This window comes from Sus scrofa, chromosome 1, assembly GCF_054392235.1.
Source record: "Sus scrofa isolate SSC_HxYL_T2T_F1_AM1 chromosome 1, Sscrofa_HxYL_maternal_Yorkshire_Landrace_v2.0, whole genome shotgun sequence".
Taxonomy (NCBI): domain Eukaryota; kingdom Metazoa; phylum Chordata; class Mammalia; order Artiodactyla; family Suidae; genus Sus; species Sus scrofa.
In genome coordinates, this window is record NC_139383.1 from 67292130 (window position 1) to 67317749 (window position 25620).

The 25620-nt window shown below is 38.4% G+C and overlaps 1 protein-coding gene across 2 annotated transcripts in view; it reads right to left on the reverse strand.

The window, feature by feature from the left end:
• Positions 1 to 25620, reverse strand: part of LOC146406133 (uncharacterized) — a 196805-nt gene that overhangs the window by 140593 nt on the left and 30592 nt on the right. Inside the window, exon 2 of one of the 2 annotated variants that reach the window (XR_014806453.1) lies at positions 4408 to 4451. The exons of the other annotated variant lie outside the window; for it this stretch is intronic. The gene's annotated coding sequence lies outside the window, so the exon portion shown is untranslated. The remainder of the gene's footprint in view (positions 1 to 4407; positions 4452 to 25620) is intronic. 2 annotated transcript variants of the gene reach the window in all.

Sequence of the window (25620 nt, forward strand, 5' to 3'; positions counted from 1 at the left end):
AGATTAGTTTGAATACTTTGAAGAATAAGCAGCAAGGAGGTGATTAAGGAGGCCACTATTCCCTATGAGCATGTTTCTTATCTGAATGGAGAAGCTTGAATCATCCAAAAGAATGATTAGGAGAGAGAAGGAGAATTAGATGAGGCCAATGCAAAAGCTGAGATGAGAGCAAGTATTTTATGAATAATGAGACTGATGAGAACCAGGCAAACAAGTGTTGACCAGGTAAGTAAGTTAAATTACTTGCATAGGTCTTTAGTAAATACCTCTAAGTGACCATCCATACTGTTCCACCTTGAATTCCACATTCAGTCACCACAGCTTATTTCCTGAAGATTTATTACTTGATAGGTACAAAACCAAATGAGCTTTACTGGTTTAGAATCAAGTTTCCAAAAATGTCCCATCTGAGTGATACAACAACAAAAAAAAAATGGGTTCTCTGGACAGCTGCATGCAAAGCAATGAAATTAGAACACACCCTCACACCATGCACAAAAATAAACTCAAAATGGCTGAAAGACTTAAATATAAGACAGGACACCATCAAACTCCTAGAAGAAAACATAGGCAAAACACTCTCTGACATCAACATCATGAATATTTTCTCAGGTCAGTCTCCCAAAGCAATAGAAACTAGAGCAAAAATAAACCCATGGGACCTCATCAAACTGAAAAGCTTTTGCACAGCAAAGGAAACCCAAAAGAAAACAAAAAGACAACTTACAGAATGGGAGAAAATAGTTTCAAATGATGCAACTCACAAGCGCTTAATCTCTAGAATATATAAACAACTTATACAACCCAACAGCAAAAAAGCCAACCACCCAACGGAAAAATGGGCAAAAGATCTGAATAGACATTTCTCCAAGGAAGATCTACAGATGGCCATCAAGCTCATGAAAAAATGCTCAACATCCCTGATGATTAGAGAAATGCAAATCAAAACTACCACAAGATACCACCTCACACCAGTCAGAATGGCCATCATTAATAAATCCACAAATAACAAGAGCTGGAGGGGGTGTGGAGAAAAGGGAACCCTCCTGCACTGTTGGTGGGAATGTAAACTGGTACAGCCACTATGGAGAACAGTTTGGAGATACCTTAGAAATCTATACATAGAACTTCCATATGACCCTGCAATCCCACTCTTGGGCATCTATCCGGACAAAACTCTACTTAAAAGAGACACATGCACCCGCATGTTCATTGCAGCCCTATTCACAATAGCCAGGACATGGAAACAACCCAAATGTCCATCAACAGATGATTGGATTCGGAAGAAGTGGTATGTATACACAATGGAATACTACTCAGCCATAAAAAAGAATGACATAATGTCATTTGCAGCAACATGGAAGGAACTAGAGACTCTCATACTGAGTGAAATGAGCCAGAAAGACAAAGACAAATACCATATGATATCACTTATAACTGGAATCTAATATCCAGCACAAATGAACATCTCCACAGAAAAGAGAATCATGGACTTGGAGAATAGACTTGTGGCTGCCCGACAGGAGAGGGAGGGTGTGGGAGGGATCAAGAGCTTGGGGTTATCAGACACAATTTAGAATAGATTTACAAGGAGATCCTGCTGAGTAGCATTGAGAACTATGTCTAGATACTCATATTGCAACAGAGCAAAGGGTGGGGGAAAAAACATATACATGTAAGAATAACTTGATCCCCATGCTGTACAGCGGGAAAAAATTTAAATAAATAAATAAATATAAAAAGAAAAGAAAAAAAAAAAGAAAAAAAGAAAAATGGGTTCTAAATTCCAGTAGGTTTAAGAATGCTTTGTAATGAACTGACCTCCCAAGTCACTCCCTCACCCAATACCACTGTGATGATCCACAAGTCACTGTGGCTTTTTAGGGGAGGTGAGCAATATTCTGTTTGAAAACTATTGAAAGGAAAACGGAGGGGAAAAAACATAAAAAACACCTATACCCTCACAATTTTTAAAAGAACACAAGGTAAAAACCTGAAGCTCCCTTCTCTACCCACTTGATAGCTCTCTCTCTCTCTCTCTCTCTCTCTCTCTCTCTCTCTCTCTCTCTCTCTCTCTCTCTCGTACACACGTACACACACACACACACACACACGTGACTATTCCATTCTGGTTTTATAGCAATCCAACTGTTCCTTTAATTTTAATTCTTTGTTCTCTTGAACTAACTCTTGAATCCTCTAAACATATCCTCATTAAGTAGCTTCTCACATCTGCAGAGCCACCATGTCCTTAGACCTAGACAAAACAACCCAGGATATATACTCTTCCTGGTGAGATCATCAGCCACACTGTTTTCAAAGTAGAAGAGTCATCTCCATGTCAATGACAAACCATAAAAACTATAGTGTAAAAGCCAAGGAACCTTCATTGTCAGTGAAGTGTTTGGCACTTGATCACAGAGGTCATGACCACGTGGGGCTTGAGTCATGGGAGTATAGTTCTATTCCATGTAGTTGTCTCCTGAGTGTTTTCCAGTTTCTCAGTTAGAGGACCCCAAGTTTCCCTTTTTTTGAAATGATTTTCAATGCACAAGTCCCTCTCTTTCTTTGGGAACAACTCTTCCAGTTAAGCTCCAGATTTATAGATGTTCAAAAGTCTTTGAACCATTAAAACTGGAGCAGAGAGGGTTTATCCCACCTCTCCAGAGCCACTGAATTATAGAAATAATTTTAAATATATATATATATATATATATATCTTTTTCTTAGAAAAATATAAAACATCTAGCTCATCTGATTTTTAAATTAAAGGCAGAGAAACTGAAGATTTATTCAAAAGTAAAACAAGTATTTTTTAAAAAATCTCTTAGGCCCATTTTATGTCCAGCATGGGGTGAAGAGTAGAGGGAGAACTGATAGTGGAATAAAGTTAGAGGGGGAAGAAGATACATAAAGAGAAAAGTAAAATGCAGAGTGCAGAAGTAAGACAAAGGGAAAGGGAGAGGCAAAGAAGCAAAATAATCAGGAGGGGAGAGAGAAGACAGATGGTTTCAGTAGGTTGTGAAGTATCCACTGTGACCAGCTTCAATCCACTAGGACGGTGGATTCCAGAATGTTATCACAATGCATCCTAATAACTCACTCATTGAACACCTGCTATATATCAGGCCCTCTTCCAGACACAGGGTACACAAAATATACAACAAAATATAGTATCTTTCTTTTGAAACTTGTGAATAGACAAGAAAATATTTGTTAGACATATTCTGTGAGGATAAAACCAAACATAAACAACAGGGACCTACTGCATAGCACAGGGAACTACACTCGATATCTTGTAATAACCTGTAATGGAAAAGAATCTGAAAAAGAATGCGCATGTATAACCAAATCATTTTGCTGTACATCTGAAATTAATACGGCATTGTAAATTAACTATATTTCAATTTTAAAATCATAACACAAAACAGAATGTTTAATGACTAATAAAGCTATTTTAGATTGTGTGGTCAGGAAAATATCTGAGGAGATGAAATTTAAGCTGAGATATATACATTTGCATATATATATGTATATGTGTATATACACATATGTGTGTGTGTGTGTGTGTATGTATTTATGCCATGCCCATGGCTGGATCCTTAACCCACTGCATCACCAGGGATCTTCAAGCTAAGATCTAAACGGCAAGAAAAAGATAACATTGTGACAATACTATAGTCACCCAGGCCAAGGAAACAGTAGTACAAAGTCCTAGGGCAAGAAGGGGCTTATCAAATTCCAGCAACAGACCAAAGGTGAGTGTGGCTGGGACACAAGGAACAAAGCAGGTAGAAAGTCAGAGGGGCAGACAAAAGCTAGATCCTGAAATAGTTCCAAAAAGTGTCCATTACCTTGCTAATGGATTGGATATGAAGGAGAGAAAAAAGAGAGGACTATTTACAGAGATTTGGGATTGAGGATTAGGTGGCTGAAGATGCCATTTACTTTTAGGAAACAAAGGGAGAGATTTTGATGAATGTTGAAAAGTTCGTTGTAGGTGGTATTGGGGTAGTGGAGAATCAGGTCTCTTTTGAAATGTCAGATCTATAATGCCTATTAGTCATCCAAATGGCAGTGCTGAGTACAGGTGGAGATACAACTTCACAGTTTTCATTAAGATTTTTACTTACTAGGAGTTCCCATCATGGCACATCCAGAACGAATCAGACTAGGAATCATGAGATCGCAGGTTCCATTCCTGGCCTCACTCAGTGTGTTAAGGATCCAGCATTGCTGTGAGCTGTGGTGTAGTTCACAGACACAGCTTGGACCTGATGTTGCTGTGGCTGTGGTGCAGGCCGGCAGCTGTAGCTCCGATTAGACCCCTAGCCTGGGAACCTCCATATGCCATGGGTGCAGCCCTACAAAGACAAAAAAAAAAAAAAAAATTTTTTTTTTACTTACAGAATTGTTTCTCTACAGATTGTCTACCATTCAGATACTTTCACCTGAGCAAAAGAAATGGGAAAATTGGTGGAAAAGATTCTCTGTATTATCTCTCATATCAGCAATCAAAACAATACTAGCCACAGGATGCAGATGAAACCATACTTAGGATAGAACCAGTCACTAAGTCCTGAGGCCCCTTGTTCCAGCAGACAGGAAACATCTTCCATCTGGAAGGTTGAGACATTGGGTGCCTGGTAATGTCCTTGATATTTGTCTGAAAAGACAAATTCAGCCAAGTCAAGGGAAATAAAAGGGTTTACTTCAATTTGAATACCTTGGTGGGAAATACTCTTCTCAGGGATAACTATTTCCTGCATCGCCTCAGGATTTGGAATACTACTTACAAGTTACAAATTGTATAGATGTCAAGCATACTTGTCATTTTTCTTTTGTTGATATATAAAGCTGATATGTGTTTCTGGCAAACTATTTTATTAACAGAAAATATTAAGACTGTGAGAGACAATTCAAGCCCACAGCATTTTATTGTGAAATAGTTACTTATGTCACATTTATAGAATATTTCCCATCAATAGCATCTGATCTCTACAAAGTAACTTGTACATGTGATTCACAGATATAGACTGTGCCCTATGTACAATGTTCAGCTTAAGATACAATATTCTTTTGCTTGTCATATTGTCTTAGGAAACAGAATAAAATAGTTATCAAGTATTAACATGGTTGTATTTAAACTGAATTTTCTAAGTCTTGCCAACACTCCACTTCATTGAGAAGCTCCACAATCAGGAGAAGTAAAAAGTCTGGCAAAGTTAATGCATTATTTAAAATCTATATGAAAACAAAGCCAAAAAAAAAAAGACATTTTTTTTAACAACCGCATGCCTAATAATTACCTCAAATACAGGGAAAAAAATGTTTCAAGGTGTTTGCAATGAGGTTTTTTAAAAATTCAATTTCAGAAGAATTAACTCAATAAATTTACTCCATTGCATTTACATCTCTTTTGTTTGATTGTCCCTAAGTTGCATCCTTTAAAATTAACCAGTGAATGTGAGTAAGGTGTTTTCTTCTGAGTCCTATGAGTCGTTGTAAGGAATTATCCAAGGAGCCCCCACATTTATAGTTGGCTGGGCTCTTAAAATGTTACAGTAAACTAAAAATTTTAATTATAGTTGGCTGGGCAGTAGGGTGGGTGACTTGGGCATCCCATTAGCAGACATTATTGTATTTCTTGTCTTGCTTTTTAACTTTGGCATTTTCCTTATACCAAAGTATTTTTTCTTTTATGAGTGTCATTTCTTTTTAAATTGAAATATAGTTGATTTATGATATCAGTTTCAGGTTTATAGCATAGTGATTCAGTTATTTTTTCTGAATATATTCCACTATAGATTATTACAAGATAATTTCCTGTCCTATACAGTAAATCCTCTTGCTTACCTATTTTATGTATAGTAGTTTATATCTTTTTTATTTTAATATTAAAACGTGTTTAAAAAATTTTGCAAGGCCTTCACTAATATTCCAAGACATGCTCTCACATGCTACTCAGCAGCCAGCAAAACACCAAAATTAATTTGCTCATGGTAGTATAAGATGAAATCACATATTTTTAAAAACTTATAAAGACATTTCTTTTCATTTCAATAATAATAGCTAAATTGTATATGTTACTGCTGAAATGTTCCAGATAAAGAGGCACCATGAATCAGCTGGAAAAATGGACAATGACATGTCATTTGGAAAAAATTCTATTTAGATCCTCACTTCATACCATATACAGAGACAAATTCAGACAAAATAACAAATTAAAAGTTTAAAAGAAGTATAAAGCCATAAAAAAGGTTACAAGACAAATGAATACTTATTTGTTCTGGAAATAGGTTAGGCTTTTCTAGGATTAAAAACTATGGAACAAATTACCCCCCAAAAAAGACTGATAAATTTGATATATAAATGACTCTTAAAATGTTCAGTAAACTAAAAATTTAAATAAATAAAACAGGCAAAAACTAACATTTTGGCTTTCAAAACCTCATGTAAGCTGATAGGGAAACATAAAGATACCCAAGGGTTAACTAGATGAAGACCTTACATGATCCACAAAGAAGCAAACACAAATAAAGATTTCAACTTACAGTAATCAAAGACATTAAATTAAAATAGCATAGTCTTCAATTTTATTGGATTTAGTCTAAAAACAGTAAGTCAATCCCAGTTGGAATGAGAAATGCTGTCATTTCAGGGTTAGAAGAGCCCACTCCCTCATGGCCGGTATAAATGGTAGAGCCTTTAACAAAAGCCAGTGTGCATGTGTCAAGAATGTTAAAATACTCAGTCCTTCTGGCCTGATTATTTTCATTCTAGTAATCAATTCCAAGGAGATGTTCTAAAATGCAGATAAAAATTTAAGCACAAAGGATTTTTTTTCACAGTATTAATACAAGCCAAAAAATGCACATACCCACAGCCTAAAGTTTTGCTATTATAAATTCATGCAATAAATATTTATTGACCATCTACAAAGTGCCCGGCCCATTAGAGGGCTGGAAATCTTATTTTGAACAAGACAGACAAGTAATTCTTTTTCCAGGCGGGCCAGGGCAAACAGTCAATGAATGACTCCATCATTCTCTCTCCCAGAGCTTCCCTTTGCAGATCTGGGCAAGAGTCCTATCGGCAGAGGAGGTGGCAGTGCAAAGGACCTGAGGTCCATAAAGGAACTTGACCTTAGAGTAACTGAAAAAAATAAGACAAAGAGAAAGAAAGGGAGGAGGGAGAAAGAAAGAAAAGATAAAAGAAAAGCCTAGGTGTTAAGGTGATTCCACAGTAGGAGAATGACTAAAAAATACATGCGTGCTATAACACATTGTTTAGCATCAGAAATGATGTACATTTGCAAAGAGTTTTTAGTTATATGTGAAATGCTTATGACATAAATGTTAGGCATAAAAAGAAGGCACAAAGTAAGACATATTCTATCATTATGACTATGACAAAAATGCACAAAAGACCCACTGGAAAGAAAATAACAATGGTAAAAATAATTGCCTCTAAGAAAGGATGGTAGGCATTTTTCCTCTTTTTTTTTGTTATTTTATTTTGTTCTTTTCAAATTCTCTACAAGGAGAATATATTAATTGAATAACCCATAAATAGCTATGGTTGGAGAATAAAGAAAATATAGCCAGTGAGTATTCATTCAACTCGCCAAAAAATCAGCTTAAAGCTGCTTATTTTAGGATTCCTTCATGTAGGCTACAGAGATTTTTCATTACCTTGTGTGAGTAGAGTACAATTTTACTATTTCTAAGACATATGTCTTTATGTTTTGCTGTTCTATTGATTCTACTACAGTCAGATGTACAGAGGTCCTGGAGCAAGACATTTAAGCTAACTTCACACCACTCTGTCCCATCTCACTCCCATTCATCCTACTCCTGCCCCACTAAATTCAATATGCTGAAATATGAGAAAATTTGAGGGCCAGCTCTGCTCAGATGATGGAAGATCTTGACAGCAACTCCATCCCCTTGTTAAAACTCTCAGTCAGCATGAAACCTACTTAGTACAATAAACACCACAGCAGGAACTATTTTTGCAGGTGAGTTGTCCTGTGGGCAGCCCACCCATAAATTAAGAGGACAGGCTCAAACAAGAAAAGTGGTTCCAACAAGAAGAGGGGGAAGTGGAGGTTAGCCCCAAACCCCCCACTGACTCAAGGTCACAGGCCTGTTGAGACTGACAATTCATTATAATTTATTAGTGAGAGCATTTTTCCTTAAACCAGCAGGAGCATTAGAATCTGACACATTACTTTAAAAAAAAAACTCAATAGACACTAAAAAGGTTTTCAGAGGACATGAAATATATGAGGGACCAGAAAGGGAGGGAAGGTTTATGGCCTGTCAACCAAACTGAGATTTTCTTATAAGCAAAAGGATTTTCAAAATGTTATTAGTGGATGCTATCATAGGGAAAGGATAATCCACCAGGAGAGTTCTTCAGACTTATGGCTGACACTCAGAGTTTCTAGCATTATTTATAAAATATTCAGCATGGATTAATAGCTTATGTCATTATTACTCTGAGTTGGTCTTAATCCTATTTTCAACTCCCAGTCTGAACTAATGTCACTAGAATTTGATTTTAACCTTGCAACTATCCAACAGGTCTTCAGCAGAGCTTTTTAAAAAGTGTATTCTGAGGTTTCCACTGTGGCGCAGTGGGTTAAGAATTCAACTGCAGTGAGCAGCTGCAGAGTCACTGCAGAGGTGTGGGTTCAATCCCTGGCCCAGCATTGCCACACCTGCAATGCAGGTGTGGCTCAGATTCAATCCCTGGCCTGGGAATTTCCATATGTCATGAGTGTGGCCATTTAAAAAAAGTGTATTCCATGTAGTACTAATATCAGAGTGGCATGTGTTCCATGTAATACTAACATTCTGTGGGGAAAAAAATTCCATGGTCAAATAAGACTGCTCACTACTATGTCCGCCCGCCCTTTCCCCCAAAGTCTCAGGACCTAAAGGCTTTGAGAAATCCAGAAGTAAGGAAAATTGCTTAATTTTGTTTAAACCAGAAGTAACCTCTGAATGTTTCTGTACAAGTTTTAACACCAGTACCCCAGAGATGTTTGAAATAAACTTACTTAGAATGATTTTTCCTGCCTAGCACAATTACAGTAAAGGAAAAAAAATTTTTTCCTAGGTCATCAATAGTCCAAACATCAGTTAAGAAAACTAAAAATCTCTGCATTATTATTTGGTGGCATTTATTTCCCTTCCAGGGATTCTAAAGTCTCATTAGTTCTAAACATGATTGGGACAAAAATATAAGATGGCAGAAGACTGAGTGGCCTATCCCACAGCCTTTCTCTCTCCCCACACCTCTCTTCCTCTCTCGTCTTCCCTTATATAATGAGTCACATGATGTATAAGTACATTGCAACCTCATAGAGCACATGCCATAATACTCAACATATATCTCCTTGCCTGGGGGACACCTAATCAATGAGACCAAGGAATGTAATCAATGAGACCAACAAACAAAACATTGTTTTATTTCTGAATTCTGGAATTCCTATAAATGTCGAGTCTAGTGAGAACATAGTAAAAATTGAGGTTTTTATTGCCACTGGCTCATTTCAACCTGATCTGGTCCACATGACATTTGAACTTTTACTAGGGTTGACTAACACTTCCTTTATCTCTGTGAATTGAAGTAGAAATGTAGTTAAAGTGGTATAGAGCAGAAGCAGAGATTTAATCCAAGAACGAATGAGCACCACTTATAATGTGAGAATGGTCAATTTGTGGGTCAAATCAGACGTACTTTTTCTAGTCCCACTTTCACTGTATTTTTTGTTTTTGTTTTTGTTTTGTTTGGTTGGTTGGTTTTCTTTTCTTTTTTTTTTTTTGGCTGCACATGTGGCATGCAGAAGTTCCACAGGCCAGAAATCAAACCTACACCACAGCAGTGACCCGAGTCTCAGTGACCATACTGCATCCGTAACCCACTGAGCCATCAGGGAACTCCACTTTCTGTATTTCAATGATATGTTCTTAGTATGTGGATCTAGTGCACTGCCTATGAATTTACACTGTAAATGGAATGGAGAAAAAAAACACACGAAAGCATTCAAATGTACCATTATAATTTCAGTTACTAAAGCTGCTTAGAATAATTGTTAGTTTTCTAGAGTTTGCTGTTTGTTGTTCTTTGTAGGTTTAACACGTCATCACAATTCCTGAGATGTTTCCCTCCTTAAAGGCCTTAATAGGCCCAAGGGCTTTTTCTCAAAGCATATGTTGTGTGCTAAAACATGTGCAATGGATTAGGGGAAATAATATCTGGACCTTGTTCTAAAATATAAGATTTTTTTTCCCTGACGAAAAGGGAAAGGAAAGCTACAGTTCTGAATCAGCAGATCATTTGATAATGGCGCCCTCAGTGATGGAAGCAGAGAGTGGAGCACCTAAAAAGACTGACTTGTGGCTTTTTTATTTTGTGCACAGCAGGAGGCACAGGCTTGGTTTTCTCCTGCTCATCCCATTCACCCACAACCTGACTGAGTGTGTCACCAGCGTGACCTACCTGTAGGAGAAGGACCTCAAGCCAGATAGATGACAATGACCATGGATGACAGAGAACGGCTAGGAAGAAGTGACAAAGACCCTATGCTGGGATAAGGAGAGGCTACTGGATCATAGAGGGGAAGAAAAGAAAAAGAGTAAAGTAAGAGAAGGGGTTACAATGTGGGCTTTCACCTGGAACTGCCCAAGTTCAAACTCTGACTCAGTCTCTTACTCACTGTGTGGCCATGGGCAAGCACCCAGTTATTTTCCAGTTCAATTACCAAGGGCACTAATAGGATTTAGAATATGATTACAGTGATTGGATGTGGCCATAGATGTAAGCAAAGAATGGGGCCTGACATGTTGTTGGGTTTCAATTAATATCCCCGATTATGAAGAAAACACATTCTTTCTTCGTGTATTTTGTGGAGGCGGGGTAAAGACTCTGGTATATACCTACTAAAAGCAAAACTAGGACTGATAAAAGGGTTTAGAAAGAGACAGAGGAAAATTCAAGAGAAGGGAGAAATCGATAAAGTTTGAAAGTAAATTTGTGAATAAAAGAATAGGATGCCTTTCCATTTCCAACTTTAATTCATGTTGCCCACCTATGGGATGGACCATCCCCCAAGCAGTGCGACAGAGGTCTCCCAGCAGAAGGTGGCACTTACATCAATGGTTGTAAAGGAAATTTCTGCTTTAGTCAGTAGATCAGCTCTGTGTTCTACTCTAAGGTTTTTATGACCAAGCAGCATCTTTGCATATCCGTACCACAAAATACTCCAAAAATCAATACATGCAGACTCCTCATAAGGGAAAGAAAGCACAAAAATGTATTAGCATGTAGATTTGATGCGACTTCTCTAACAAATACCACACACACACACACACACACACACACACACACACACACGTATCCACAGCTGCTTTGCCTGATTCTTCTCTCCTGGTGCTCTGACATCCACACAGCATCTTCTATCCCTGGACCCAGACTGTCACTGAAGCTCCTGCACAACTTTGCCACAAAAGTGGTAACAAGATCTTTCAATAGTTCAAACTCTCTTACTAGTTCTAAAATACCACACCTTCAGCAGAGACGACACCCTGAAAGACTATCCTGGGTCCTTCCCCCATATCAACATTTCTCTCCATTTTTACGGATTCAGAGGTAGAAGCAGGTGACCAAAATCTATGTGAAAAAGAAAAATAAAGTTCCAGGAGGATGAATAATTAGTCCAGGAAACACAGTATCTGGGGTGGGGATTGGAACCTGGCGCTTCAGAGTCCCCCTGCATCAGAGGCATCTTCTCTAAGCCCCAAAGCTGCCTGGGCTCTCTCATCAGCGTCATTGTGGGGACACCCACCACCCATGATCTAAGTCTCGAGAAGCACCAGCCTTCACCAAAAGACTCTAATGGATAAAACCGTCTCCAGGCAGCTGGAAGCAGCTGCCTATGCGACATAAAATAAGACATGTGGCAGCTGGGAAGACTGAATAGCCAAAATAATACATTTGACTTTCATTGCAAGAGGTACCTCTCCATCAAAAGGGATTATGCAATAGGGGCCCGTATCATGGTCGGAGCCAAGGCAAAGCCTAATATGGAAGTCCTGTCGGTCTATAAACTATAGCATAGGTTTCCCAGGTTCTTCTCAGAACACCCAGGGTGTCATATAAATGAGATCCTTCAGTAATCTGTATTGACTGTCCTTGAAATCCCAGCTTGAAGTGTTACACACATTCTGGCAAAAGATGCAAAGGGAAGCAGGTGTGTTCTCAGTTCAAAAGCAGGCCAGTGGCCCCGACAGTTATTACCCAGGATTAAGCTTAACTACATTACCTCTTTTTATTTTGACACACTTAAATATTTACTAACCCATATTGATTGACCAAGACTCTACTGCTATCTCCAACCCATATTTCTAAATGCCCGAGAAAATAACAAAGGCACTCTCTCTAATTGCTTTAATATCTGGTATAGTTTAAACCCACTTTTGGAAATTGAATCATTAACTCTATGTAAGATTGTCCTAAATCTTCATAGGGGCAGGTCTCTGCTTTGATACAATTTTTTCACTTAATTTTACCTAGACTTGAAATGGGAGACCAACACCTATGCATAACTTGAATAATTTCATTTCAATTTAATCCAAGGGATACTAGTATTGGTCAACGTGATTAGAACTTCTTTTATTCCCTAAGAAAATGACAGGAAAAATAAGATATTTAACTATTCTTTACAGAAAACATCTATTGGGAAAAAGTGAAGCCATTTTCTAGTTTTCCATCGAGACTAGATATTTCTAAAAAAAAATGCCCTGCTATCTTTGAGGGGAAAATGATTGAAAATTTCTTAACTAGGCATTTCAGGGAAAAGGGAAGCATAAAATGTCAGATACTTTGTATGAGCATAGTTCTTCTTCATGTAAGCAGAGATTTTTAATACATAAAATGAGACCTCTGGAAGTTGGATTTGCTAAAATATTCAGAGTCACTAAGAACAACCTAACAGTAAAATATTTTGAGCAGTTGGAACAGAAGCCACTGCTCACCAGCAACCCTGGCTACTTTTACTGATGTCTAACATTTCCAAATGACATTTCTCATCATGTTACCTATAGTCAGTCCCTTTATCCCACATGGTCACAAAGCATTTTCTTCTAGCTAAGAGAAAAAGATCAGGTTAGCTACCTAGGGTCTGAAAACACTCACACTTTTGAGAATGTAGGTTGAAATGCAAAATTAGCATGCAACTTTTAAAATACTTGAAATGCTGAGTTGATGCTTTCTAAGAAGTCACCCAGTCACATTTGGGGACTGAGCTTCCAAGTCTGTTCCATAGTGAAGGATTGGTAGTTCTGAATGCCATGTAGTTGTCATATTTGTGCAGATCTGTTGTAATACACCCCAACTTACATGAGGGCAATTGGGTGCTATAGGGTGCCTGCTGCATAAGCACAAAAATTCTGTAAATAAGTTAAGTGTACAAACCATTGTTTTAGAATCATTAAGAGTTAAATAGAGAAGGCAAATTTTTCAAATTTGGGGGAAAAATGGGAGAATGCATTTATTACTTGGGGAAAGAAAAGATTTCTTAACACTCAAAATTATAAAAAATTTGATGTATTTGGTCAAGCAAAAATTAACAACTTTTTTCCTCAAAAGATGCCACAAACAGAGTTGGAAAAAAAAAGTAGCAAATTGAGAAATGGTTTTACAATACATACAGCCAAGCAGAAGAGAGGGGGATATAACTCAAAAATATTTTTTTAAAAAAATTCAGAAAAATCAATAAGACATAGATAACCAATCGCAAAGCTGCACAAGTCGCGAACAGGCATTTCACAGGGGAGGAAATCTGGATGACTAATAAATATTAGAAAGTATAGGGGGAAAATACATGATAAAATATATTACAACTTCATTAAAGCCAATAAGATACCATTTTGCACCCATAAATTTAGCAAAAATCTTAAAAGACCAAAGAGATGTGGAACAAGGGGAACTCACTGCTTGGGAGGGAGGCAGTTGGGTAAACAGGTGCGACCACTTTGGAGAACAATTTGGCATTTTCTCATAAAGCTGAATTTTAAATAAGTGCCCAAAGTCACAGAATCAAAATTCACCCTAAGTGGTATGATGCCTGGGCCAGTCTTTTAAAATACCTCGTGATTGAGAAGATATTTTGCATGTGTTTTAATTTATTAACCACGACAACATCTGCTTACATTTGAAGCATATGGGTATACTGAATGCAAAGAGGATGCAGATAATCCTGAGGGTGCGTGTGGGTTGCAGCCTCCTTCAAGAGCACCATAGCTCTTCAGGGTGTTCTGCCCAGGGGTCAAGAACTCTTCTTCGTCCCAACTTTATTAAATATCCTGGCTTCCCTTCTCTCTTTGAAGGGCAGGGAAGGAAAAGGACTGGGAAATCATTTACTCACTAGAAGAATTTAATTTGACTTGATAATGAACAATCTACATACAGTGAGGTCAAATAAGAGTCAATGCCAAAAAAAAAAAAAATTAGGTAAACACTCTCACAAGCATGAAACATTCTTTTTCTTGTTCCCTCTCTAGTTATCTGTCAATACCCACCCGATTCTTCCTGCTGTATGAAACTTTCAGTAAGCTGCAAAATTTTCTTTGGTTGGTATGACCACACCTACTTAGTATTCATTTATTCTACCATGTACTACAGTGTGATACATTTTGAGCATATTTTAGTGATACTTTTCAAAAATAAGTAATTGAAAATTGAAGTTCTTGCCCTAAAGCATTCAGTAGAAAGTTAGATAATAAACCTCTAACTATATATGCATATAACGCAACACATGACAAGTTCCATAAGAGAGCTACAGGTGCAGGAATGAAGCCACAGGTCAAGGACAGTCAGATCCACGTGGATGAGGCAGTCTCTGAGTATGAGCCCTTCACACTGAGATCTAATTGATGGCGAGGAGCCAGCTAGTTCAGGGAAGTGACCCCCAAAAATGGTAGTTCTGCTTGTTTTTTTTTGGTGTCCCTTAAATAAACCTATTACGATGTCACCCACGGTGCTTGTTGTGGAATTCTAATCTGGCGCTTCCCTCTGTAAGTGAAACCTTAGGAAGGTAATGTTATCCTATCTCTTTTTTAATCATAATAAAAACTTTTATTTTCCTAAAAATTAAAGCTCAATTATTTTATTAACCACAACTGAAATTACCTTTCCTATAGATATGCTTCTTTTTTTTTTTTTTTTTTTTTTTTTTTTGTCTTTTGTTGTTGTTGCTATCTCTTGGGCCGCTCCCGCGGCATATGGAGGTTCCCAGGCTAGGGGTCCAATCGGAGCTGTAGCCACCGGCGTACACCAGAGCCACAGCAACACGGGATCCGAGCCGCGTCTGCAACCTACACCACAGCTCACGGCAACGCCGGATCATTAACCCACTGAGCAAGGGCAGGGACCGAACCCGCGACCTCATGGTTCCTAGTCGGATTCGTTAACCACTGCGCCACGACGGGAACTCCGATATGCTTCTTTGACTGACAACCCTCAACAGCTTTAGTCTACCTCCTCAATTCCTTCAGATGCCAAACTCTGTGGATCTCTTTTCCAAGATATCTTTTTTTAAAAACTATAGTTGATTTATAACACTGGGTTAATTCTAGGTGCAGAGCAAATAATTCAGTTATATATACATTATATATATAGAGATATATACATTTTTTTTCAGATTCTTTTCCATTATAGGATATTACAAGATATTGAAGATAATCCCCTCTGCTATACAGTAAATTCTTGTTACTTATTTTATATATAGTGGTGTGTATCTAGTCATCCAATACTCCTAATTTAGCCCTCCCCCATTTTCCCTTCAGTAGCCATAAGTTTGTTTTCTATGGCTTTTAGTCTGTTTCTATTTTATAAATAGTCATTTATGTTATATTCACTCTCTCCATTATTGCTGCTATTATGACAATCCCCCCCCCCCCAGCCCAACTCCTGCAGTTGCTCCTACTGGCCTCCTAGCCCCAGTTTCTTCCCTGTTCTGATGATCTGTATGGCTTCCACAACCACCTTTCTCAGTCACAGTTCTTTCCCTGTCATTCCTCTGATGACCCACAATCAATCTCTTTGGTGTAACAGTCAAAACTCAAACTTTGTACCCTGGCATTCAAGGTCTCCAGGGACCTGGCCCCAGCCTCTCACAGAAGCTGCAGTCACCTTGGCATAGTCTCCTTTCCCCAAGAAGGTCCACACTCACATTGTCCATGACTGCTGGTATGGTCTCTGTCTACAACACACCATCTCTGCATATCTACTCTTTAAGTCCAGGCCCAGATGCTTCTTCTGTTCAGACACTAAAACTAGAAGGAAGTTCTCCTTTGTTGGGACCACCAGGGTACTCAATCTGTACCTTTTTGTAGCATTGATCACATTCTGCCTTAAAGTTTACTTTTCTCAACATAAACCCATCAGCTCTAGTGGATGGTCATTTCTAAGGGAGCAGAAATGGTGCCTTCTCATCTTACCCACCACACAGTGTGTTTCTGTGACTTTCTTGTTGCAAGCATATAAATAATGGTTGACTGAATCAAGATTATAGGTTAAAAAATACTACTGTGCTTCTCAGATTCAAAATTCCAATAAACTTTAAAAGGGAGCATTTTGAAATGTTATATCACTCTCTACCTCTATCATTTCTACAGTCATATGTGTCATCTGAAGTAAAAAACAGACTACTTTTACGCTAAGAATTTTCTTATAAGAAAATTTTGAAGCTAAACTTTATAGTAGTTAACATTACTTATGAGAAAAGTACATGTCACTTTTCACACAGTTAATATTCAATAAACTTGAATTTCTATGTATTAATATTGATATTGTGTTCTTTTCCAATGGCATAAAAATACCAGTTGGACAAATATTTCAAACACAAAAAATATAGGACAGAGAATGAGTTACGTACAGGGTAATTGATTTCATTTTTACTTCTTATATATTCTTTTAAAAACATTGTCACAAAAGCATCTAATGATGCATCTTCAGAATTTCCCACACTTTTTACACACCCAGGAACCCTGGATGTAGTAGGTTAGTTGTTCAATTACCCACCAACTTCAGTTTACGAACAGACTATCTCATATATCTCAAAGGTATATGAGATATTAAAAGGACAGGTGAGGAGCAAAAGAGAGCAAAAATGTATAGAGAAAAAAAATCCAGGCATTTGTGAGAGGGTGAAATGGAAAGATGTTAAAAGAGAATAAAAAATATGAAGAGAAATATGTGGCAAGTCAGACCCTCATCTTCTCAATAATTTTCTTCCACATGTTAGGCTCAGTGGATAAGCTATAAATACTATTTTAATTTCCCCTCTTCTTTTCTTTTCATCATCATTGTGCCCAAAGCTCTGGGTCGTTGTCAGATTTCTTTACTCTTTTCAAAATGGATTTCAGGCATCATTAGCAAACAGCTACCCAGCCTGCCCAGGAACACTTCCTTTCCATAGGGTGTTCTTTCAGGAGAATTGGGCTCATGTTGATGCCAAATGGGTTGCTGCTCAGTCTCTTTCATCCCCAAATTCTTTTCCACTGCAGTGTACAAAGAGCTATCAAGCCAGCTGCCATTTTCTGCTGTCCAACACCTGCTCCCTGTAACAGATAGAGCATGTTTCGATGGCTACTATTTCTGAAATGCTCAGAAAGTGTATACAAGAGTTCTATAAAGAAAAATAGGCTCTTTTCAAGCACCTACTAATCATGAAGTCATTGCAATATATGTGTACCTTTCAAAAAGTAGTTCTCTCTGGAGTAAAGTAGGTCTTCCCTGGCCAAGAGATGTTATAATGTCAATGTTGCAGACAAAACTGACCTCAAAACACACCAGCCCAGGCTGGCTTGTGGCTAGATTTCCTGGGACTGTTTGATTATTGTCCCTATTCCTCACTAGATGGTAAACCACACCAGAACAGAGACAAAGTCTCTTTTGCCACTATTGCATGTTTCAAGCATCGAATGTATTGATTGATTATAGAAATTACTCAATTAAAAATGTGTCAGGGAATGAATGAATGAATGAATCAGAGAAAGCTTACAGCACAAATTGTCCTGAAACATATAAAGCATTGGCTTAAGACCTGGATTACTGATGCTAGAAATCATTATCAGAGCCAAGTTTGGTAGGAAAGGATAGGAAGATGCAAAAAGGCTTTTAAAAGTTGATTAAAATAAAGAAGAACAGATAGCTGACTCCAAGGAAATCAAATGCAAACTAACAGATTTTAAAATGTAATCAGTGGTCACTCATGTTCCATGATACCTATGATGTAAATATTCTGTGAACAGATGATTAAGAAGGTGATTTATGACAGAAAAAAAAATAGTCCTCATCATTGAGAACCATCATGGACTGGATGTTAGTACATTTAATTGGACATATAACTTCCCCCATATAGAGTTTATACTGATTTTTCCAAAAATGTTTTAACTTTCCAAGTCTTAAATTTCTCAGATAACTGACTTCCAGCATTTATCCCAAACTCCATTACCTAAAGTCAACATAACTTAGTTATTTTACAGCTTCTTAAGGAATTACTCTTCTTAAATATCTTTCCACTTTCAAGAAAATCCTGCTAACCTCATTACTTCTATTTGTAATAAGCTACTTTTCTGAGTTATGAATTTCTCTTTTGTTAGGTCTTTATATTTTTTCCTCATTTCCAAGGAGCTGGTGAGATCTTTTGAGCCTATTAAGTGTGAGATAGTAGAACAGCCTACCTTAGGAATGAATAACAGGAGCAAGTCAACTACTGTATTAATTTTCTATCCTGTATAACAAATTTCCCTCAACATAGTTTCCTGAGACAACTCACTTATTCCATCACAGTTGCTATGGGCAGGATTCTGTGCACAGCATAACTGGGTCCTATGCTCAGCATCTCACAAGGCTCCAGTTCCGTGTTGGACTGTGTTTTCTTTTTCTTTTTTTTTTTCTTTTTTTTTTTTTTTTGTCTTTTTGCCATTTCTTGGGCCGCTCCCGCGGCATATGGAGGTTCCCAGGCTAGGGGTCTAATCGGAGCTATAGCCACCGGCCTATGCCAGAGCCACAGCAGCGCAGGATCCAAGCCACGTCTGCGACCTACACCACAGCTCACGGCAACGCCGGATCATTAACCCACTGAGCAAGGGCAGGGATCGAACCCACAACCTCATGGTTCCTAGTCGGATTCGTTAACCACTGCACCACGACAGGAACTCCTGGACTGTGTTTTCATCTGGAGGCTCAACTTGGGGAGAAACTACCTTCAGGCTCACTCAGGTTGTTGACAGAATTCATTTCCTTGCACTGTGACAAAAGGCCTCAGGTTCCTATACATCGCTGACAGGAGGTTGCCCTCAGATCCTAGAGGCCACTCACAGTTTGCCATGAGGCACTCTCGCATGCCCTCACACAATGTGGCATCTTACTTCTTCAAGGCCAACAGGAGAATCTCTTACTCAGGCTGCTGAGACAGAGTCTTAGACAAATAAACATATTCATGAGAATGACATCCATCACCTTTGCCACTGGTTAGAAGCAAAGAGCAAGTTCCCTCTGCATTCAGTGGGACAGGATTATGTTATACAAGGGCATCACTCATTGGCAGTCACCTGAGGGTATGTCTGCTACTACTACCTAATTTCACCTTTTGCCCAAATTTTCAAGTTGAATATACAAACTCCTCTGGTGAAGCAATGGTCTTAAAGCCATTGATTATTGATCATTACAGTTAATTTAAATTTCAGTTTAAAAATTCCCAGGTTGTTATCAGAATTTCAGGCTAATTTTAGCATTGCTTTACATCATATATCAAATAAGAAATCATCTAGAAAAGAGGTGAAATTATAAAGACAATTTGGTAAATTGAATAGGAGCCACAATTGGGGCAGGATAATCAATGCTGATTTTTTAGAAAGTAGTGAAGAGTACAGCCTGCTATATTCTATGAAGTAGCTTACCATTAATATGGGGTTTTTTTTATTTTATTTATTTAATTTTTTTTTTTCCTTTTTTTAAGGCCATGGCTGCAGCATTTGGAAGTTCCCAGGCTAGGGGTCAAATGGGAGCCCCAGCTGCAGGCCTATGCCACAGCCATGGCAACACCAGATCTGCGCCACATCTGCAACCTATGCTGCAACTTGCAGCAATGCTGGATTGTTAACTCACTAAGTGAGGCCAGGGATCAAAACCACATCCTCAGGGACACTATGTCGGTTTCTTAACCCGCTGAGCCACAGAGGGAACTCCTAAAATTTGTAGATTATTCCTAACCCTTATTTTTAAATTCCTTGTGTTGTGGTTCCCATCTGTAAAGCTCCTATAACTCTTTTATCTGAAGTCAAACAACAAATTCCCATGGAATTTACCCAAATTAAAAAAAGTCCTTTGGCTTCCGTGAAACAAAGAGAAGTTAGTCAGTGGACTCAGGACCCAAGAGACAGAGAAGCACTTAAAAATCCCATCCCATTACCAAACCACCACCACCAGCTTCTTTAATTTGTTTTTTCTCTTTCTAATGCCAAAAAAGCTTTTACAAATTTCTCACCAGTTTCAGCCCATTGTTTATAGATAATATGTAGACACAGTCTTGCCCCATCATATTGTCCATTCTTTCCTTTGAAATTTGGGCAATAGACAAGGGGTGAGAAAAGGCATATCGGGTATAATCAAAAGTAAGAAAGGGATTCTAGTTCATCAAATATCTTGGACCTGCTCCCAGTCTTTTTAAACCTGTAGAAATCTAGAATATATTTTTCCAAATACTCTCTCTTAATTTAGAATCAAGATCTATTTTTTTGAAAATTAATCCCATATGCTTCCATTCATTTATACTTAGCTTGTTAAAGACACTGTAAAGATTATTTGAGGTCATCTTGCTTAAGTCTTTTAAATTTGTTCAACTTTTAGACCATGGGTTTAAAAGAGAAGTGGTGGTGGGGGACTCTTTCTTCCTTAACTAACACTGAATACTGCTATTCATCTATTCAGAATAAAATTATTTCATTCTTCAAAAAAACTAAACAAATTGTTTTGCCAACCAGAAGGCAAAAAAAAAATTATCTCAATAAAACTGATTTGTCTAAGTTAATATAATAATTTTTAAATAGCACAGAAATAGAATTATGAAAACTTTGTGTATAAGGCTTCTCCATAAGCCCAGAGCAAGAAGCACATTGTTTCAATATGATGCTGTCATGAAAGAACTTCATGACTAGTCAGAATCTTCAAGAAACACATTTTCCTTTCTCTCACACCTCTTGTATCTCAATGTTCTGAGGCAGATTTAGAGAAATTTGGTGATTATCTGAATCATGTATGTTTGTTTGTATGTTGGGACCTCAACTCTGGAAGAAGTGCATTGGCATCAGATCACCCAACAGTGGGGGAAATTTGGGTATGGATGTCCTCTTTGTCTCCATTTCGTATGAGTGCTCTGGGAATGTAGATAACAAGGAGGGGCCTCAGGGAGGGAGGAGATGGCCAGCCAGCTCTGCTGTTACCCACACTTTCTTGAAGAATCCCTTTCTTAGGTCCCCTGTGGCTTCACCAACATCCAAGACCTCATTCAGTCTGAGGCACATGTGAGCCAATCTCAGCCAAATCTCCCAGTGGCAGATACTCTGAAAGCAAAGAGGAGGTGACATCCATAGAAGGTAATTCACCACAAATGAACTCAGCTTTGCTTCTGGTAATTAGAACTATATGGCTTTATAATTTCCCAAGCTCCAATGTAGGAAGAAAGTGTAGGAAACAATTTACCTCTGAGCTTTTCTCAGGTATCTACCATAGGTTTAACAAAGATAATTGTAGGGAACAAAGTATTTGTTCTAATGTTAAGTTTAACTTCAGAGTGAAAACTATCACTTATTGCTTTTTTTACTTACACCCCCCTTGTGCTTGAAGGGGATTTGAGTTATGTTTATCAAAGTATGGGATTAAATCTTTAAATGAACTCAGAAAAATTGGCTCTTCATCTTCCTAGGAATCTAGTAAACCAAGAAAATGTAATTAGTTATAAGATGTATAATACCCTTAGGTAACCGTGAGCTACTGTAACTCTCAACAGAAGTGGAAGTTTTCTGGGTCCAAAACCTTGGCACACTGAGTTGTTAGATATGGCTTTTAAAGACAATAAGAAAAAAATTAAAGAAATTTTAGAGAATTTTATTCTACATCATAGCCGAATACTTCAGATTTTTTTTTTCTTTTTGCCTTTTGTCTTTTTAGGGTCACACCCGGGGCACAAGGAGGTTCCCAGGTAGAGGTCTAATCAGAGCTGCAGCAGCTGGCCTACGCCACAGCCATAGCAATTCAGGATCCGAGACATGTCTTTGACCTACACCACAGTTCACAGCAATGCCAGATCCCTAACCCACTGAGCAAGTCCAGGGATCCAACCCATGTCCTCGTGATCCTAGTCAGATTCATTAACCACTGAGCCACGATGGGAACTCCCATACTTCAGATTTTTAAGGCTTAATTTGAGTTAGTTACTCCTTCGAAAAATATTTGTGTACCCACTTTGCCAGGCACTGTGGTATGCACTGGCCAATGAAAAGTGAATGCCTTTGTTACAGTCTCTGTCCTCATGGAGCTAGCAAAGGGCAGGGAGAGAAAAAGTTAAGTAAATGTTAGTGGAAAATTAACTAACAAGACTTACAGTTAAGTGCACAAAAATAAGGCTGGAGGGCTCCATTTAAAATAGGCACTAACTTGTCTGTTAGGTCAAGGAAAGCTATCCTGAAAAAGTGACACAAAGCATAAGTCAACATCAATCAGCTTATAGAGGGAGATCAACACAGGAGGGATATTACAGGCAGGGGAAAGAGCATATACGAAGCCCTAAGGGGTCTTTACAACTATTTAAAACACACACAGTTGTTTTATTATATTATATTAAGTATAATTACTGGGAGTTCCTGTTGTGGCTCAGTGGGTTAAGAACCTGACTAGTATCTATGAAGATTCAGGTTCAATCCATGGCCTCACTCAGTGGGTTAAGGATCTGGTGTTGCCATGAGCTGTGTTGTAGGTTGCAGATGTGGCTCAAATCTGGCATTGCTGTGGCTGTGGCATAAGCCAGCCATTGCAGCTCTGATGTGATCCCTAGCCTTGGAACTTCCATATGCTGCAGGTGCAGCTCTAAGAAGCAAAAAATAAATATATATATAACACTATGTGGGAACAGTCCAGAAAGTAAAGTCCTATTGCTGTGAGCATCTGCTCTTTCTTGCCCTGCTTTTTCATAAGAAGATCTTACTTTTCTTCTGAGGTCCCTCCCCTACTTTAGTCCACGCAGTTTTATGAGGCTGCCTGCACCACACACCCCCTTTCATTGGGTTCAGATCTGGCCCATCAGAGTGTCCCATCTCTCCGGAGTGCTCAGACAGGCTTGTGACTAAAAATGATGAACCCAAGTCACCCTAGGAATTCCTGCCAGGGTTACTGGGAGGCTCATGAGGTTAGTCTGGAACTTCTGGGGCCACATTCCGAACCACCTTGCAGACAGAGCCTGCCTCAACAAGCCAATGCAAAGACAAGCAGAGTGAGGGCTGGAGAGAGACCAAGTCAACTGAGCTCCTAAATCTAGATATGCCAAACTTCAGTTAAGTGAATCAATAAATTCCTCTTTCCCTCCACACTTTTTTTCTGGTCTGTTTAAGCCATTTTGAATTCAGTTATCACTTGCAACCAAAAGGATTCTTATATTAAAACTATACCCCCCAAAAAAGCATTTATTTTTCTTTTAATAGATTCCACATGTCACTATAAAAAAAATTGGCTTATTCACCATTGCTCTTTCCTTCATTTTGATATTATTTGTTGTACAATGTCCATATTCAGTTTACCTTTCCCCATCTTCACTGGATCCTAGAATAATAAAATTAGGTTTGGTTCTGTCAAGGCACTCAACTCTAACTTCTCCAGGAAATGTTCTGATTTCTCTATTTAACCCTTTCCATCATGTTCTCTGCAATCTTACACAAGCCCCACAAAGGACTGGCCTTGTCCCCTATTCTCTCCCTATCAGAACAGCAGCCCCTTGGTGCCAGGACTTTATTTCATCTTTACTTTTTAACTCTCTGGCAAGTAGCATGTACTCTGCGCCTAAGGCTACATATAAATGTCTATTAATTAACTCAAAATCTTTAGAAGAATTCAAATTGTTGTATTGTGGGAAAGAGAAAATAAAAGGAATTCAGAAAGCCTGTGGTTTTTGGTTGGCTTGTTTTTTGAGCTTAACAGGGAGGGATGCTTTCAGCAGACACTTTTCATATTTATCCTTTGAATCATAACAAATGATTGAAATTTTCCTGCTTATTGTTTCAAATGTTATCTGCTATCCCAGTCATCCTCATAAGTATCATATAGGTTATCTCGGGTACATAGTTAATAAAAATATGAATAAAAGCCAAGAAATGATGACAGTGGTAGTCAGGAGCGTGGTTACCTAGAGAGTATTTATCAGGAAGGTATATGCAGGTTCTTCTGGGGTCTGGCAGTGTTCTATGATGTTACCTACATAGATATGGTGACTATGTTGGAGTTTTATTTTTCTGTAAATGTGTTTATATTTCACAATAAAAAATGTTTTTGAAAAAATTTTAGGAGTTCCCATTGTGGCTCAGCAGGTTAAGAACCAACATAATGTCTGTAAGAATGCATATTTGACCCCTGGCCTCACTCACTGGGTTAAGAATCCAGCATTACCATAATCTGCGGCTCAGATCTGGCATTGCCATGGCTGTGGTACAGACCTGCAGTTGCAGCTCCAATTCAGCCCCTAGCCTGGGAACTTCCATATGTTGTAGGAACGGCCACAAAAAGAAAAAAAAAATTTTTTTAATAAAATAATCTCAAGTATGTACTTCCACTGGGAGAAACCTGAGGTTTTCTGGCTATACTTACAACTCAAAGACAATCATGTGAACAGCATTTCCTCTGTTCCCAGCAACTATTTCCTCTTTAATCAAAGTGTTTAAAATTAATTCAACAAATCTCAAAGTAGTTAGGTGTTCCGTCTCTGGAGGCAGACTTCTGGGTTTGAATTCCAGCCCTGCCATTTACTAACTCAGGTGACTTCCCTTTCTAGGCCTCAGCTTCTCACCTGTAACGTGGAATGAAGAATGGTACCTGTGTCACAGGGAGTTAATGGGGGCTCAGTGAATGTCATCAGCAAGGCCCAGAGCCCTGCGCGCTGAGCTTTACAAAGCAATTCAGGAAGGGTTGTGTTTGCATTCCTGTCCTGAAGAACTTTATCCTCTAGCTCACCCAACACCAAATTCTCCTAAAGCTGAAAATACATAAAATGAGATTGCTACACTACAAAGTCCCAGAGCTTGGGTAAGTATGTAGGATGTGTCTGGTGATTTCTAAATTAAATGCCCTCACAGTAAAGCCTAAAGAGGTAGTTCTAGCATTGAGTAGAACCTAGGAGGTCATGTGATGCATGCCCTTGGCCCAAAGCCTTAACTACTGCCTTCATCTAGCAAGGAACTGCTACAAACCAACCTAGACCCCTGGAGAGGGAGGTCTTGTCAGAAGAAGCACCATTAAAGTGTTCTCCACACTTTCGAACTCACATTCCTTCTATCACTT